Source organism: Odocoileus virginianus, chromosome 22 (genome assembly GCF_023699985.2).
Source record: "Odocoileus virginianus isolate 20LAN1187 ecotype Illinois chromosome 22, Ovbor_1.2, whole genome shotgun sequence".
NCBI lineage: Eukaryota > Metazoa > Chordata > Mammalia > Artiodactyla > Cervidae > Odocoileus > Odocoileus virginianus.
Window position 1 is genome coordinate 10,226,039 of NC_069695.1, and position 12,865 is coordinate 10,238,903.

Sequence of the window (12,865 nt, forward strand, 5' to 3'; positions counted from 1 at the left end):
AGACAAAAAGCAAAGGACATTCTGACACGTGCTAGTAAACACTGATTAACCTCGAAGACTTACGCTATGTGAAATAAGCCAGTTATAAAGTGACAGATCTTGTATAAGTCTACTTAGGAAGGGTCTACAGGAGTCAAATTCATAGAGACAAAGCAGGAAGGTTGGTTGTGGAAGGGAGGGGAGAAGGGAGAGTTGTTCTGTGGATATAGAATGTCAGCTCTGCTAGATGAGATGCTCTGGAGATGCGTGGTAATGATGGTTACCCAACAATGCGAATGTGCTTAATGCTACTGAACTGTACATTTCAAAATGGCTAGGATGGTCTACTTTATGTTAATATTATGTGTGCTTACTTGCTGAGTCATGTCCAACTCTTTGTGACCCCCTGGACTGTATGTAGCCCACCAGGCTCCTCTGTCCATGGGATTCTCCAGGCAAGAATACTGAAGTGGGTTGCCATTTCCTTCTCCAAATATTATGTGTATTATGCCACAATTAAAACAAAAACAAAAAAAGCTCTGGAGAAAAAAGGGTAGGGAAAATGTTGCGGTCACGAGCATAACCTTCAGCCTGACCCAGCCTGGGTTTTGGATACTGGTGTCTTGTGTCACCCTCCCCCCATGTTTATCAGCTGTGTGACTTTTTGTTGTTTAGTTGCTAAGTCTGGCTCTTTTTATGACAGAGGAGCCTGAGGCCCTCCCTCCAGGCCCCTCTGTTCATGTGATTACTGGAGTAGGTTGCTATTTCCTTCTCCAGTGGACCTTCCCGACCCAGGGATTGAACCCATGGCTCCTGCATTGTCAGGCGGGTTCTTTACCACTGAGCCACCAGGGAAGCCCTTATGTGACCACAGACAGTTACTTAATCTCTAAATCTCATTTATCTGTAAAACAGGGGTTAGAAGCTATCATATCAACAGAGGCTTGTTCCTGCGATGAAATGAGACCACGTGAACTGTATTAGTTGGTGCTAATCCCGTTGCTAGGAGAAGGTCTTATCCTTGGGAAGCCTCAGTCCCAAGGGCAGTGTGGGGTGAGAGCTGGAAGGGCTAGGAGGGCTGCTGTGGGCGCCGAGTCACTGTCTCCAGCGCCTGTACGTGGGGCGGCCAGCCTTGGGTTGGGTGCTCTTGCTTGCAGAAGCCCTGGCGTCGGTGGAGAAGCCCCAGGGCTATGCATGGGCTTCTCCTCTCTCAGGTGTGGGGAGGGAAAGAACAGAAGGAGGCTTCAAGTCCTGGCTTTGTGGACCCCTGTCACCTCAAACCTTCAGCCCTGGTGCTCCAGACCTCTTACAACTGTGGGACTCCCCTGAGTGTACAGGGGGGAGCATTCCGCCTGGATACCACTAGCAGGACGCCTGTGTCTGGCTTCTGTCCTTCTGGCACTTGGCAGGTGTCTGCAGCAGGCTTTCCCTAGCTGTGGCGAGCTGGGGCCTCTCTCTGTGGCGGTGCACAGACTTCTCATCGCCGTGGCTCCTCTAGTTGTGCGGCACGGACTCAATGGTTGTGGTGCGTGAGCTTAGTTGCCCCACGGCATGTCGGATCTTCCTGGCCCAGGGATCCAACCCATGTCTCCTGCATTGGCAGGCGGATTCCTAACCACTGGACCACCAGGGAAGTCCTCTAATCTGGTTGTGTTTTTTTTTTTTTTTTTTTACTATCATTAATCCCTGCCTTGGATTCTGGTGGTGGTCCCCATGTGTAACCTGCTTTTAGATCCTAGAACCAATGCTGGAATATGGGCTTTAACAACCACTATTACAATAAGTGAAAGTGAAGTTGCTTAGTCGAATCCGACTCTTTGTGACCCCATGGACTGTAACCCACAAGACTCCTCCATCCATGGGGTTTTCCAAGCAAGAATACTGGAGTGGGTTACCGTTTCCTTCTCCAGGGATCGAACCCTGGTCTCCTGCATTGTAGGCAGACGCTTTTACAGTCTGAGCTACCAGGGGAGTCTACTAGTACAATAGTCCAATAATAAATCTTTTTTTTTTTTTGTCTATCTTCTCTGCCAAAAGTATTCCACATCCTCTCCTTTTTCTCTGGTTGCTTCCTCTTCTTCCTCCTTCCTCCCTCGCTTCACATCCCTTAACCTTCTGTAATCCATTCTTAGTAAAGGCTCTAGGGACTGCCCACCGTGATAACATCCCTGAAATCTAACTGGCAGTGTGAAATGAAGTGCCACTCAGCGGGCTCCTGGGCTTACACACAACACTCAGCGCGTAGAGCGCGCTTGCCGCGTGGGTATCTGCCTGAACTGTGCTCAAGTCGCAGTGTGAACCATGGCAGAAATCTGAAACTGCCTGAATGTCGGCCAAAGAATAATGCGCCCAGGGCTGTAAATGACACCAGCGGCCCTGGCACGGTAGCCTGTATTTAAAACGACGCAGCCGAGTGCCCGCCAGATAATTAGTCAGCCTATAGCTGAGTTCCACTTTATCTCACTCAGTAAGTCAACTCTCGGCTCCATGCTGGAGTTTAAAATCTCGCCTCAGGTTTCTTGTGATTTGCCGGGTTGGGGAGGGTGGTCAGTGGTCACATTTTCCTGATGAGCTGTGTTTAAGCATCTGTGTTTTTTTCCTGTGAAGTTACAGGACACCTTAAGAAATGGTAGTTTTTCAGCCAGTCAGTGTGGTAAGCAGTGGTTAGGATTTGGGTTTGTGGCACTGAGATGGGACGTTTGATCATTTTCAGTCGTACATTTTCTGGCTTAACGGGTTACACAGGTGGGAGGTGGCCTTGATGCTACTTTGCCAGTTTGGACTGTGAACTCTGAGTCTGAAGCTCTGTTTTGTGGAGATATCCATGTTCAGCTCATCATGTTCACCGGAACTACCCTCTCTCACCCCCGAGATGTCTTGCATTCTTGTTCTCAATTGGTTGGGCAGTATTATGTAATGGACAAAATATTTGAGAATCTTCTCGACGTCGGGCACAGCGCTGGATGTAGGAGGTGTGTAAGGCACATTTCCCGTTAGCTCACAATTACATTCTGTGTGGTAAATGCTGTCCAGGAGGAGTGAATGGAGGGAGCGTTTTACCAGGATGACAGGCGCCGTCGGATGTGGCCCCCGAGTTGTAGGAAGTTGTTGAGGCTCCCGGGCAGTCACGGCAGCTCTAAGACAGTGGTTTAGGAGGAAGTCTCACCTCTCCATCCTGCCAGTCCCTCAACAGGCCCTTCTGTCTCCTGCCTCTGAGCGTGGGGAGGGGCACGCTCCCTAGATCCCCCGGACTAGAACCACACTTCAGTGGGTAGCGATGAAGCTCAGAGTTGCATCACTCAGGGCCTTTCAGGCTCCAGAGCTGCTCCTTTTCTGAGCTGCTCGGAGCTCACTGGAATGGGACCTCCATTTGTCAGCTGGAAAACTGTTTTTTCCTCCCTCCAGCCTCAGAGGCTCGAGTCTGCGTGTCAGACAGCTAAATGGACATAGGGTGACAATCTGATTGGATGGGACAGGGTCGGGCTGAAGTTTGTGTAGCCCTTTAAGACAGAATATCCAATAGTGATGTCAAAGAATGATTCCCATAAATTACCATGCGTTTGAGGAGGAGGGGTGGGGTGGGGAGTTTTCCTGATAGCTTGGTTGGTAAAGAATCCACCTGCAATGCAGGAGACCCCTGTTCGATTCCTGGGTCGGGAAGATCTGCTGAAGAAGGGGTAGGCTACCCACTCCAGTATTCCTGGCCTTCCCTTGTGGCTCAGCTGGTAAAGAATCTGCCTGCAATGTGGTGAGACCTGGGTTTGATCCTTGGGTTGGGAAGATCCCCTGAAGAAGGGAAAGGCTACCCACTCCAGTATTCTGGCCTGGAGAATTCCATGGACTGTACAGTCCATGGGGTCGCAAAGAGTCGGACATGACTTTCACACTTCGAGGATGAGAGTGTATAAAAATTCAAATAAACAAAATGTTTGTAAGCTGTTACAAGAGTTTGCTTATTGTACTCTTCTTTTTAGGGCATAAAAATACAATGTTACCCAAAGTAAGGAAGAGTGTTTACATGAATCTTTTCACAGCTGCCTCCAGCACTGAGGTGAAACTTTGTTGGAGCTTATTCTTGAGAACAAAGTTAATTTAGCACCAACTTGTATCCATAAAACTTGGACTATCTTGACTTACATAATTACTTTAGTTTTACTCTTTTGACATTGTTTTAAATGTGTATCATATGAAGTTCTTCCACAACCTGGTGTTCATCATCTCCCTTATAAAACAGGACTTTGAATCTTAACAAGTGTTAACTCTGGTTTATCTGGTGCTGGCGTGCTGACATGACTGAAGGCGACTTCAAACGTAACCAGAAATACAGGCGAGAAACCTGTGCCAATAACTTTTTCACCTGGGATAGTAAGTGATGATCATAGTGTGCACAGTTGTCTTAAAGGCTGAAAACTGTAGTTGCTTAAATTGTTGCAGCCTTCGGGAAAGGCTATTGATTGTGTGTACTGTAGTGAGATTGCTATCACATTAACTTCTTTACCACCTCTTTTTTTTTCTTTTAATCAAGTCAGTGATTGACAGTAGTGACTCTTCAGTTTTGCAGAGTTCTCTTTGTGTCCTCTGTCAATGGTGGCCCTGGACTGGCCATCATGAAGCGTCGGCCTGGACTCAGGACCAGCTGGGGAGGGAAGGATGTCTTTGGAGCAGGACCAAGCAACTGTCGCATCGTCCTCTAGCTTGGGTGAATCTGGCTTGTGGGTACAGTGAAATATCAGATACTCAGCGTGTGGGCTGGGCAAAAGTAAGCAATTCCCAAGAAACCAACTGGGACATGAAAAAACCAGTGGTGTGCGTCATTACCCTGCTTCATGAGGGTGTGCCTTGGGGTGAGGGTGAGATGGAAGGAGGGAATCTGTTTCCTTCGGCAGCTCGGAGCCTCTCCAAGTGAGAGGCTCTGAAGGGAAGTGAGCCTCTAAAAGCACCTCACTTGACTTTAGAACCAAGCTCCCTCACCTCCCAAGATGTCACTCCACTATCTTCTGATGTTGAAGACATTTTTTAAGGGGTTGCTATCAATAGAGCTAGAGGTGGCTGCCTAGAAGAGAGAAGTACCTGGGAACTGATATATGGGGAAGAGCTGGGGGCCCAGGGCATAGAGGCCAGAGAAAAGGAGGTGCGGTCCTGAAAGAGTACAGTGGGGTGTGTGCTTCTATGAACAGGGCCTGCCATCTGGGGTCGCAGCACGTCTGTGTCAGGCAGATGATCGGCACCCGACATGAGGCATTTGTGTAAGCGAAGATGGCAAACAGGCCTTTTCTGCTTCATGCTGTGTGGCAGCATCTGGGAGAATCTGCCGTGCCCCAGTCTGCTCACTGTGGCCTTGTTGTGAGGGGGAGTTGGCTTTGAAGATCCCACCGTGTTGCCTTCTGCTTTTCTCCATCGGGAGATGTCACTTCTTTATCCTTCACAGTGATATCTTAGCTTTTTGTATACATGCGCTGCTTCCCAAGCTGTGTTTCGTTGTCATTTTTCTTGCTCTCCAAGGGAAGGAGTGCGAAGAAGGAGCTGAGACCTGAAGGGTGAAGAGACTTGCAGGCCTCCTCTCACAGCTGACCTTGGAGTCATGCTCTGGCTCGTAGCGTCCTGGGGGTGAGCCTCACAGGGACGATGGGTGGATGGGGGGGGGGAGGGCTGTCTCCTGTGTACCCGTGTGTGTGTGCGTGCGCATTCCTGAAGACTCGGCAGCTGGTCTGCATCTAAGGGAGTTAAGGTCCATGTCACCCGTGACATTCCTGTCGGTTTTCCCCGTCTCTGGCCTGTTGGGTGCTCAGGCTGGGACGCAGGAAGGGCACATTGATTTGCTTTCTGTGGTTAGAGGCGCAGAGACCGCGTGGGGGTGACGGAGGGACCACAAGACTCCCCGCTTGGAGTCACGTCCTGGGTGACCCCGGCTGACCCTGACGTAGCGGTCCCTTCGTGGCACCGTCCCACCTGAGCAGGCCGCCGGCCGTCTCTGGGTCTTGGTTTCTCAGCGGCTGCATGAAGGGAGTAGGACCGGATCTCCCGGGTCTCTTCCATCTCTTAAGACCCTGTGAATGTGTCAATCTCTGAGTTACGATCTCTGTGTAATAATGCTACCTCTTCCAGATTTCTTGAAATTGTTCAACCTGGAGGGGTGCATGTATGAATTTCCAGAATTAACCACCTTAGGATGAAAGACCCTCAGAGCAAAGCCGTCTGTTGCTGTCCCTCTCTCCCGTGCTCTGCTGCTCCGGCGAGCCGTGTGAGCCAGCTGACCTTCCGGGGTTCCGCCCTGAGGCCCAGGTCCGGGCTCCGCGCTCAGTGCCCAGGCGGTCTGCAGGGCCTGTTGACCGGACCTGCCAGCAGGCCCCGAAGCCTGCCTTCTCAGCCCCTCCCTACCGGCCTGTGAGCCCCCAGGCTTGTGGCCTGGGTGGTGGCGACCGTCTCCTGGACTGGCTTCCCTGCCTCCTCCCGTCTCTGCTTCCAGTCTGCTCCCCACATCTCAGTCAGGTCGTCCTTGTGAAGGGTCACTTGGATCCTGTCTCTCCTTTGCTCGGAACCACCCAACTGCTTCTCTCTGCTTCTGGAAGAGAATCCACCCCGCTGCTGGGCCACAGGCCCTACATAACCTGGCCCCTGCGTGCCCTGACCTGTTAGTGACCGTCTTCCTTGCTGGCCGCCGCCTCGTTTGTTCCCTGAGCCCTGCAGGCGTCTCGCCACCTCGGTGCCCTGGCCCGGGCCCTTCCACCTCCGCTCCTGTCACTGGTATGCACTGTTGTTTATTTCTGGGGTGACTGCTTAACTTCTTACGTTTTTGCTTTATCTCAGCTTATTCAGGAGGGCAGAGAGTACACCATGGGCCTGGCGCTCTGTCATACGTAACAGGCACTTGATACTTGCTGATTTGAAGAGCAGGGCTGCATGGAGAGTAGCAGCCAAGCATTTGAGATTCTGGTATTTCTTAAGAGTTTTGAAGGGCCTGGAAAACCCTAACTGAGCTCCCAGGAGAGTCTCAGGGAGGCAGGTGTAGGCTCACCAGGGGAAGCAGTTTTTTTGTACCTCTTCACTTCTGAAACAGGAGCAAGAAGAAGGAGATGGAGGAATCCTCAATTTCCTGCATATTCTTCGAAGTTTAGGTGAAATATTTAATATGCATTTCTTCCTGTGTACTCTTTTCTGACCTTGTGTTCTAGCTTTTTATAGTATAATCATAAAGCAAGGCAGGAAATTTGAAAAGTTGACAGTGCTGCTAATGCCATCCTGTGTGGTTTAGGACACAGAAGACTGGGTTGGGAGCCAGGGCTCAGAATTCTTGTTGTGTTTATGCCTTTTCCTGGCTGAGGACTTGGCCCAGTGGCTTAATCTCCCTCAACTTTGTTTTCTTCTGTGTTAAGTGCAAACAATTGTATTTTCCTCGTAGTACTGTTGAGCGTGAGAATGAAATTAAAACTCGTGGTATGAAGGGAACTTTGAAGAGTAAGGAAGGGGTATTGGACCAACTGGAGGTACTATGATGATAAAAGTGAGTCGTGATTAGAAAAGTGTAATATAAATTGATTAGGAGACAAAGGTGAATAAATGAAGTAGCTGGGGGCAGAAGTCCCCGGTTTTTTAACAGGCTATATTCTGAAAGTTACTGTAGCGTGTCAGTCTGTTTGGGCTGCTATGATAAAGTATTTACTATAGGCAGGGTGGCTTATGTACAACAGAAACTTACTTCTTTCAGTTCCGGAGGCTGGAAGTCCAAGATCGGGGTGTCCGCCCAGTCAGCTGCTATCGAGGGCCCCCTTCCAGGTTGCAGGTGGCGTCTTCTCCTTCTCCCCTCACGTGTCAGAAAGGAGGTGAGAAACACACCCTCCGTGTCTCTTGTAAGGGTCTAATCTCATTCATAAGGTTTCCACCCTCACGACTTAATTGTCTCCCAAAGTCCCTACTTCTGGTGCCATCGCTTGGTGAGGGGTTGGGGGGTTGGAATTTGAGCATATCAGTTTGGACAGGATGCCCATATTCCGTGTGTATCATTTGGCATTTAGGATCCTTGTCGTAGAGGCAGTGCTGTAAGCATGGGTCCAGTTGAAAAGCGAGCTCTGAAAGCCTGTTGAACTCATTCTGTGTGCAAACCCGGGGCCGCTGTGCTACGCAGTCTGGGTTCAGAGCCGTTTCTCTGGAAAAATACCTCTGAAGCATCTCCTGTCTGTCTTTCATTACCCGTCCATCAGCGTCCTGCCTCTAACCCCACTTTTCCTCGCCCTCAGTGTGGAAGCACGCTGCACTTTAGGTGGAGACGGCCCTGTCCTGACTCTGGCCAGGCTTTCTTGCCCACCATGGCTGCCCAGAACACATGGCTTCTCTGCCGCCTTGTCCCTGGAGCAAATCACAGCTTTTCTGTTATTTTTTGGTAGGTTTTTCAGTTAGAAATGATGGGAACATAGGAACAGTCCTCCACTTATTAATATATTAGTGATGTTGTCTTTGGTTTGAAGGACAGAAACCCTGCTATCATGACTTGAACCATCACGGGGTTTCTTTTCGACCACGTATAACAAGGAGTGTTGTGGATGTGTGGTTCTGCAGTCCCTGCATCACTGTTCTGCTCTTCTTAAGTCTTGAGGCTTCACCCTCACGTGAGCATGCCTGCATTCCAGGCAGAAAAAGGTGCAGGGGTGAAGAGCAAAAGCTGCCTTTTATTTGTTAAAAAAATATATCTGTATACATTTGTATGTATATGTGTTTACGTGTATGTGTGTGCAGATACATGTACAGACACACATGTATATAAAACTTCATTTTGAAACCATTTCAAACTTACAGAAGAGTTACGAGAATAAGTCGAGAAATTCCTGGGTCCCTTGGTTTCAAGCTTCCCCAGATGACCCAGGAGTGTTCTGCAGTGAAGGATCCAGTCCGGGATGACATGTTATACCTGCTGGTCCTCACTCTAGTTTCCTTCAACCTAGAACGTTTCCTCAGTCTTGCCTTGGCTTCATGCCATGGACATTATTGAAGGTCACAGCCTAGTCACTGTTAGAGAGGCCCTCCATCTGGGGTATGTATCTCAGCCTGGCCAGAGGACCACCACTCACTTGTATCTGGGCTGTGACTCCAGATCTCTGTGTGGGCCTCACCATTCCTTCGTCTAAGCCACCTGCTTGTTCAGGCCTCATGGCTTAAAAAAAAACAAACAACAAAACCTTATTTTGAGATAATTGTAGATTCACATGCGATTGTAGCAAATAATACAGGGTGATCCTGTGCATGCATGCTCAGTTGCTTCAGCCGTGTCCGACTCTCTGCGACCCCATGGACTGTAGCCAACCAGGCTCCCCTGTCCATGCTCCGATTCTCCAGGCAAAAATACTGGAGTGGGTTGCCATGCCCTCCTCCAGGGGATCTTCCCGACCCAGGGATTGAATCTGCATCTCCTGTGGCTCCTGCATTGGCAGGCGGGTTCTTTACCAGTGAGCCACTAGGGGAGCCCAGGGTGACCCCATGTACCCTTTAATCAATTTCCCCCAATGGGAATATCCTGCCAAACTATAGTACAACATCACAAGCAGGATTTTGTCATTGGTACAGTTAAGATACAGGACATTTCCATCCCAACAAGGATCCCTCCTATTTTTATAACCACACCCATCTCCGAACCTGCCCCTCAGCCTTTAACCTCTGACAACCACTAATTGGTTCTCCATTTATAGCTTTCTCAGAATATTATGTGTGGAATGCTACAGTTTACAAACTGTTGAAGTTGGCTTTGTCCCTCAACATAATTCTCTGGGGATTTTTTTATGCTGAGTATATTGGTAATTCCTTCCTTTTATTGCTGAGTTATTATTTCATGCTGTGAATGTACCAAAATCTAACTGTTCACCCACCAAAGGCTATCTGGGTTATTTCTGGTTAACAGCTATTACAGTAAAGCTGCTGCAAACATTGGGGTATAGGTTTCTTTGTGTTAAGGTCAGTTTTCATTTCTGAGAAACGCCCAGAAGTGCACTTTCTGGGTTGTATGGTTGTGCATGTCTAGTTTTTTAAGAAACTTGCCTGATTTTCTGAATGGATCAGTTTCTCTACATCCTCATCAGTATGTCAGATTATTTTTTAAATAAACTTTTATTTTAGAACCATTTTAGATTTACAGAAAAATTGTAATGTTAGGGTTCCCTTCTACCCTATGCCTGGTTTCCTCTATTAACATCTCATGTTAGTATGCCACATTTGTTACAACTAATAAACCAGTATTAAAAACATCAGAAGTCTGTACTTTATTCGTATTCCCTTAGTTTTTACCTGGTGTCCAGGCTGATACTGGTGTGGCTGGTGGGTAGGGATTGGGGAAGCCCCAGGTTATGGCAGAGACTGCAGGGGAAGGGAAATTGGTGAGGGGATCCTTGATGGGATGAGAGCCAAAGGAGAGGTAGGGATGTTTGTGGAAGGGACAGCCTATATTCTAAAATCCCTGGTGTCAGAAGTGTCCTTCCTTTCCTGAGTCTTCTGGAAATACAGCCCTCTAAAAGCACCTCGATAAATCACCTTGTCATCAGATTTTCCACTTTACTTCCTCAGCTGTTGAGCAAGTTTAGCTTATAAGGATGAAGGCCTTTCATGTGCTTTGGCAGTTGGAGGGGAGGGAGACGATGGAGAGGTGATGCTTTGAGAGATAGCCCTGAAACCAAGAGGGTTGTTCTTAGCTGGGCTGGTGCCTCAGGGGCTAGCACTCTAATGAGCAATTTATCAATGCAGCGCTGAATAATTCAGAGTGAACAAAAAGCCAGCCAAGGCCCCATGTGGTCCTTCATATAAATGCAATATAAATACCATAGAACCGTGCTTTATGTGCAGTTTCACCACTTTTCTCTAATGGTTTATTTCTGAATTGTTGGTTTAACCTAGACTGTAAGCCCTCAGGGCAGCAGTGGCCTTTACACATAGGTTTTTACAAATGATAAAGTGTTTTGGCCTCACAGATGGGGGCAGATGGCAGATGGGCTTGGCTTTATTTGTTTTGGAGACCTGAATGTTCGAGTTACACATATTGCTTTTAAAAAACCGAAAGGAGCCCTAGGCGTAGGAGATAATCTCTTGACTGTGGGTCATCCCCAGTCTGTCTCAGCTGGGGATGCAGGAGAAACAAGGGCTTATTGGAGGGTATGGGATCTCAGATTAGATCTTAAAGAGTTGGTAGGATTTGGGTCAGAGGACAATGAGGAGGAAAGTGTTTCCATGACCTTTCACAGGGTAATCCAATTCTGATTCGTGTGGCTGTTTGCCTCCACTGACTTATTTTTCATCTGCTGTAGATTGAGTCTCTAGAAGTTGGACAGTTGACAAATAACCTCTAGATTGAGGAGGGTGATTAAATGGCATGGAGCAGAATGTGGAAGTGAAGGCGGGTGAATGAAACATGTCAGGGGACCTTACACCCACCGTTCAGTTGCTGAAGCCTTCTGATTTCAGAGGTCAGTATTAGAAAGGGTCATACCTGTAAACCGTCCTCAGTCCATGGAGGCGTGTGATACCAGCATTTTGCAAGAAGTCCATGGAAGTGGTCTTTGAACTTCCACACTGTGAGTGCATACAGGGAGACAAAAGGAGAGGGAAGCTTGTGCAATACACGGAAAGAATTTTCCTAAGGAAACAGGGTAAATTCTTCAGTCTTTGTTCAGACATTCCCGTTGGGGCTTGCTTGCCAAGGTAGCAGTCATTGAAAATGTGCTTGGGGGATTTAGTTAACTTGTGTAGGTCTTTAATATCTTTTCCAGGGGGTTCTTCCTTTAAAACTTTCTTGGCATCTTTTATATTCACTTAAAAGATGGATACTTTGGCTGCTTGATGCAAAGAACCGATTCATTGGAAAAGACCCTGATGCTAGGAAAAATTGAAGGCAAAAGGAGAAGTGGGTGGCAGAGGATGAGATGGTTAGATAGGATTACTGATTCAGTGGACATGAATTTGAGCAAACTCCAGAAGACAGTGAAGGACAGGGAAGCCTGGTGTGCTGCTGGGTCACTAAGAGTCAGACACGACTTAGTGACTGAACAACAATAAAAGATTGAAGCCACTGATTTAGTACATGCATTCAGGATGGGCAGTTCTTTCCAAATTAAACAAAAATTGCTCTCAGAGACTGTGATCTTTGTAAAGTGAAATGTTACATACTTGTACTTGGTTTTTCTAAAGAGGGAAATGTAGTAGGTCACACCTGGGGGAGACAGTTCCAGTGTCCCCCGTCACCTCTCCAGAGCCATGCATTGAGCCCTCATCACTGGTCTTTTCCTGAGACGTGTAAATCAACCTAATCTCCTGATGAGGAATCTCAAACAACTCAAAACTCTGAACTAACAAGTGGTTTCTCTTGGTAGAAGTGAGAAGAGGAGGTATGGAGGGAAATTTTATTTCATATTTTATGAACAAAGCAGTTCAAATTTTACCTATTTGCCACGGGCTTGTAATTCTTAAAGTTCTAATAGATTAGAGAAAATGTACCGAGTTAACTTCTGTTTGAGCATCAGGTTAAACAAAAATTAACAAGTTGGATTATCTCTGTCTTTTCTGTGGCTTAACTGAAAAGCTAAGCATGACCATTTCAGAAAATAATTTGAGTTTCTGTGACCAACATTCCCCATCAGTCAGGTGGAGCCACATGGGGGATCACTCATAAAATGTGTGGCAGGAAGTCCTGTGCCCAATGTGTGTTCTGGGGAAGATATGAATGGCATGCTACCTGATACCTGGCAAAAGGTAATGACTGCTCTGGGGACTGACAACAGGAGGACAGTGATAAGTTGTGCTGAGAGTTTAACCATCATTTTGGGAGAAAATGTTTGCTGATGAACCATTCAGACCTTGGTGTGCAGAAGGGCCATTGACCAGTTTGAGGGAACCATTTACCATCTTCCATCAGCTG

The 12,865-nt window shown here is 47.7% G+C and overlaps 1 protein-coding gene across 1 annotated transcript in view; it reads left to right on the forward strand.

The window, feature by feature from the left end:
* Nucleotides 1–12,865, forward strand: part of MYO5B (myosin VB) — a 334,299-nt gene that overhangs the window by 15,258 nt on the left and 306,176 nt on the right. The window lies entirely within an intron of this gene.